The sequence below is a fragment of the Stegostoma tigrinum genome, chromosome 15 (genome assembly GCF_030684315.1).
Source record: "Stegostoma tigrinum isolate sSteTig4 chromosome 15, sSteTig4.hap1, whole genome shotgun sequence".
Classification (NCBI taxonomy): Eukaryota; Metazoa; Chordata; class Chondrichthyes; order Orectolobiformes; family Stegostomatidae; genus Stegostoma; species Stegostoma tigrinum.
Window position 1 is genome coordinate 1,824,296 of NC_081368.1, and position 6,000 is coordinate 1,830,295.

The window sequence follows — 6,000 nt, forward strand, 5'->3', positions numbered from 1 at the left end:
AACTTCTGTTAAAATGCACCACGATCCACCAAGGGGGATGTGAACCTTCCTGATAACAGGGCACTTCTGTGAAATAGTCACGTTCAACTGCCTGAATCGCAAAAAACTTAGGTTAAATACTTATTCAAACTATTCCAACAGTTTAAGAATAGATTACTTTAGCTACCGATTAAATATGCAGAACCAGGAGAAAAAGGATTAATGAAGTGAATCAGCTTGAAATGAGTGAATTTGGTTCGAACCATCTGATCTGTGTTTCCTTCCCCTTTACCAAGGACATCATGAGCAACCGAAATGTTTGAAACGCTGCTCGTCATATGAAGCTCACTGCTAAGATTAACCACTAATGGACTTTATACATAACAATCTGGACTTGGTTTACTGAAAAATATTTAATTTAATCCCATAACCAATTCTGATTTGTCATCCCATTTAGTCACCGAGAGAACCTGTGGTAAAATTGCATCTACCAAAAGCCCTCGGACTTCCCACAATTATTTTGTAGTCTACAAAATACTTTTGAATTGCAATCACTGTTTGTAGGCAAACAGGGCAGCCAGTCATCAGAAAGCAAACCTCCACCAACACCGAGACAAAAACATAATGGATGGTTATCTATATTAGCCAGGAAGCAGATCCCATTTTGGCAAAGTGAGTCTGTGTAAAATACAAGCAGTGTTCCACTGCATTCACAGCATCATGGTCAAAATGTGCACCTGCATAGAATCTCAACATTCTGACCGAATGGTCAATGAAGGTGGAAAGGGGAACTGATTGTGGCAATCCAATGACAAACTAGTTTACAAAAAACCCAGTGACCAGGAGCCACATCTAGTTCTCTCCAAGTAGTCCACATCCAGAAGAACAGACAGCATCAGATTTGATCAGAGATAACAGGAACTGCAGATGCTGGAGAATCCGAGATAACAAAGTGTGGAGCTGGATGAACACAGCAGGCAAAGCAGCATCTTAGGAGCACAAAAGCTGACGTTTTGGGCCTAAACCCTTCACTGGCTTTCTTGTGCGAATGCAAGCAACTCGACTAATCCTTCACTGTGACAGCAGTGGGGGTTTCAGCCCAAAGTAAACATTCCCACTGAAGCAAGGTGGTAGCCAGGCAAAATTCTGTACCTGCAAAGAGGTCTATACCCCACCATGAGATACAAAACTGCTCGAGTCAGCAATTTCAAATTCCATCAACAGCAGCTCAAACACTTGACCACTGCTCCAGCATTGGAAACTCATACACGGCCTCTTTCAAAAGAGAGATGAAGTGCATTTTTGCAAACTGTAAAAAATTCAAAATATTTCATTGGAAATCAGTTATAGACAGTTCTGTGATCAATACACACTTGACCCTATCTTTCAACATATCTTTTATAACAGAGTAAAGTTCAGCAAACAATGGCCTCCGATTGCTGCGTTTTGGAGAAATTTTACCCATACTGACCTCTGCTATCAGTGGGGTGAAAGCTGGGTCACCACAAGGGTGTCTCACAGCTTGACTGACTGCTACTGGGAGGATGCCGAGACCAGGGAGCTTTGTACTTCCACTGTTTGGAAGGGGAAAATCGGTTTAACTCAAGGTCAGGATGAACAGAGGATAGAAGGGCAGCTTCCTTTCCTGCTTTGCAGAGATTTCAGATTGCTCAACATAGAATCTTCTGGTGCTTTAAACGAACAGAGACACCCGAGAAGGCATCTGGAATGAAAAAAACCGTAGACACAAGCTTTGCTAGGGTGCCAATGATGTCTCAATGGGAATAATTCACTTCTCCAAAACAGGAGATTGCACACTCAAGACCCACTTTAGGGACGGAGTACATAAGTCAGCCAGATCCCTCATAGCAGCATTAACCAATACTGCGCTATCGGAGGGCCGGCGCTGAGGGAGCGCCGCGCTGTCGGAGGATCTGCAGAACAATTACCAATTTCAAAAGTAGCTCATTACTGTACAGCTCTTTCTAGCTTCATGAGGATTTGGAAGGTTTACATTCTTAATTATATTTAACTGAAGAGTGATTAGTGCAGATCACTGATGTGGAATTTGGGTAACACTGCACACAGGTCTCCACCATCCAGCTTCATCTCACTTCAATGTATCAGTCTGCATCTTCAACCCTCAAGTGTTTATCGACAGTCCCTTTAATGTATAGATATGAATCACTTCAATCAGTTACTATTGGAGCATGTTCCACCTTCTTATCACTCTCTGAATAAAGAGGTTTCTACTGAAGTCCCAAATGGATTTATTAACGACTAGTTTCTCTTCACAATTTCTAGTTTTGGACTCAACCACAAATGGAAACATGTTCAAGAGCTCTCATTAAGGAAAAGGTTCAAAACAGGATCAGCTGCTCCCAGCTCAATCTTCTCCAAACTACAGCAGTGAATGTTTGCCAAAAGAGGCTTCTACAAGTCAAAAGGTCTTGGTGCATACAGCAGTTGTCATCACTCCTTGCTTTAGAGCAGTGAGAGCTGCATTGTGGATCAGACAGAGATAACAGCATTCGACAAAGTCTACCAGTAAAGCCTCTCCACAGTCAAGGGGAGGGCCTCCTTGAAGCAACTCCACAAACATCGGGAAAGCCCCTGATGAAATCAGTTGGCGACTGGACCCAGAAGTTGGACAGTGTTTCCCTGCCTAGGACCTATCATCGCAATTCTCAAATGTCAGTGTTCCAGGTGTGGTCAAAGAAAATGAGCAAAGATGATGTGAGCCTTTCCTTGAAGCGCAGCAGCATTGAAGGTAATGGCTCAGAGGAGTTTGTCCAAATCATTTGGAATGGTGACAACATACCCATCGAATCACATCGTATCGAACCCAAACACTTAATGATGAGGTCGGGGGCAGCCAAGGGGAACGAAAAGGAAGCCAATCCTTGCTCTTCAAACCCCACTCCTTCGTGGGAGATCTGCACCAAAGGTCTGTGGTTCAAGAATCCACCTACTCAGTTACACAAAGTCGCACGGCAGAAAGCCGTGGCTCTGAGTAGCCACAAAAAGCAAGGTGGAGAGCACACCCCGTCCAAGGCGGAGATGGTGGAGAATTCCAAGGAGTGATGATCATTAATAATCAGTCCTGGTCCACTCATGCTGACCAAGCTAGCATAACTCTCTACTTCCTCAGGAATCTAAACAAATTCGGAATGTCCATAAAGACTCTTACCAATTTTTACTGATGCACCATAAAGAGCATTCTATCTGGATGCATCACAGCTTGGTACGGCAACTGCTCTACCCAGGACTGTAAGAAACTACACAGAGTTATGAAAACAGCCCAGTCTATCACACAAGTCAACTGTCCATCCATCAACTCAATCTATACTTCTTGCTGCCTCGGGAAGGCAAGCAACATCCAAGAGCCTCCCACTCCGGTTGTAATCTCTTCCACCCCCTTCCATCAGGCAGGAGATACAAAAGCTTAAACGTACATACAACATAGAACAATACATTGCAGAACTGGCCCTTCAGCCCTCGATGTTGCACCAGCCTGTGAACTAATCTAAGCTCCTCCCCCTACACTATCCCATCATTATCCAAATGCTTATCCAAGGACTGTTTAAATGCCCCTAATGTGGCTGAGTTAACTACATTGGCAGGCAGGGCATTCCACACCCTTACCACTCTCCGAGTAAAGAACCTGCCTCTGATATCTGTCTTAAATCTATCAGCCCTCAATTTGTAGCTATGCCCCCTTGTACAAGCTGAAGTCATCATCCTCGGAAAAAGACTCTCACTGTCCACCCTATCTAATCCTCTGATCATCCTGTATGTCTCTATTAAATCCCCTCTTAGCCTCCTTCTCTCCAATGAGAACAGACCCAAGTCCCTCAGCCTTTCCTCGTAAGACCTTCACTCCAGACCAGGCAACATCCTGGTACGTACCAACAGATTCAAGAACAGCTTCTTCCCCACTGCTATTAGACTCCTGAATGGACCTCTCAAATTTTAATGTTGATGTCACTCTTTGTGCATCTTCCATGCAGCCATGACATTGTATTCCTCACTTGGTTCATTACCCGAATGCATTTTGTATGGTATGCTCTGCCTCTACTGCACACAAAACAAAAAACTTTTCTCTGTACCTAAGTACATGTGACAATCAATGCCAATAAAGACCTCAATCAAGTTACCCTTCAGTCTTCTGTCAGAGGAACATAGAGGTCCAACACTTCCCTTTAATTGAGGCTATAATTAGCTTGTTACAGTTATAGGTACAACATTGTAATGGAGCTGGAGACATGAACAAATTACATTTGGTAAAGACAGTGAATATTTTCAAATATGCTTTGTTCCAAGATTAAAAACTCACCCTGGTTAAAGTACCACAAATATTTAGAAGAACTGAAGTTCTTTCTGTAACACTATCTCATTAAAAGCACAAACTGATGATAATGGCTGAGCTACACTTTTACCCCTGGGCTAGCCATACAACGCAAGGTTGCCTGGCTCCCCATTTCCTGAGAAGTCAACAGCTCAGATCAAAGAGCAGATCAAAGACTAGGAATCCTGTGACGAGAATGGGTGAGTTCTGTCTGGTATCTTGACCATTTATTTACCATGAGAGAGACTGTCTGGTCATTATCACAGTCCCATTTGTGGAAGGCTTCAGCTGATTGAGGAGAAGGGTACTTGAGGACCAGGATCTAAAATCCAAGACTGAGGTCCAAGCTTATTGAGATCTCAATGTTTCTACAGGTTTCAAAAACATACAGAAGACACCTCAAAGCAGTGAGGAAGTACCACTAGCAGGGGGCTCAGAAGACCCTCCAAACTCAATGGCAAGAAAGGCCATCCAACAGCAAGCATTTTTCCCAAGTCAACATGCCAGGCATTTTAAAGAGACACCCAGGAGAATTGTAGAAACATTTCAGGGATGTCCTCAGTGCATCGCTCAACATATCAACACAGCTCCCCCAGTTTATGGGAGCCCATGGCCTGTTACTGACAAGAATGAAAAGGGCATAAAAGACACCGTAGGACACCATCAGGAAAGTGCACTGGATGTGTTGATGTGGAAGGCAAAGCACATAAGCCTCCGAACAAGACAACGACAAACACTACCTGCCCGACACAGCAGCATCTGCAGATTATGTAACGGGCATTAGTCTCCTCAGAACCTATTGGTAGTATGGTGCTTCAGGGCATACTGCAGTCACGGATGGCCCAAGTCTGTAATATAGCTGTAACACAGCTCATCCCACATGGAAGTGAACAATGCAGAGGCTGTAGGGGAAGTGGGGAACTTGATGTTATGATCTTAGCAAGCGCTCTGCCTTGCATTATTTTGAAACTAGGAACTGAGAGTTTGAAGTTATTAACCCCATGTTCCACTTTTTACTATTATTCAATGTGATTCAAGGAAATTCAAGGTCACAGTGAATGTTCATTGATGTGAAGACTGGCCAATACAAACTATCTTATTTTCACTGAGCAAACGGAATAACAAAGTGTTTCAGCAAGAGCTGGCACTGGTGTTTAGACTTAATGAATGAAATCTTACGTTCAGTGCTGTCTTCAAAAGTCCAGTATGAGACAACATGAAGAGATCAAACCAGGGAACACGGACAGTTAGAGGGTGTACAAGATAAGCAACTGGTAGGCGATAAAACACAGCATTGACTCAAATGAATTGAAGCCCATCAGAACGTAAAGGGATGATGGACAAGAGCTGCCCAAGGGTCAGAGTAGGACGGTCAGTGAGGTGTTTGAGGGGGGTTGTGTTGGAGTTTGACAGCAACAGAAAGGGACAAGCTAAGTAGAAGTGCCCAGACAGATAAACTGAGAGACTGATAGAATAAAATACAAATACTGTCAAAAATGGTCGATCAAGGAAAACTTCGTGGTAAAGGGTATTTAAAACAGAGACAGGCGGCAACCGCTGATAAAAATCCAAGTACAAGGAGCAATATGCAATGCAAACAAACAAAAAGACAAATTTCAGGCAGAATGACCATTCAGCCCCAACCCCTCCATCCTCACTTTATCCAAGCCGTA

General features: G+C 43.5%; 1 protein-coding gene across 3 annotated transcripts in view; it reads right to left on the reverse strand.

The window, feature by feature from the left end:
• The window catches only part of arhgef6 (Rac/Cdc42 guanine nucleotide exchange factor (GEF) 6), a 168,955-nt gene that overhangs the window by 124,739 nt on the left and 38,216 nt on the right, over positions 1-6,000 (reverse strand). The window lies entirely within an intron of this gene.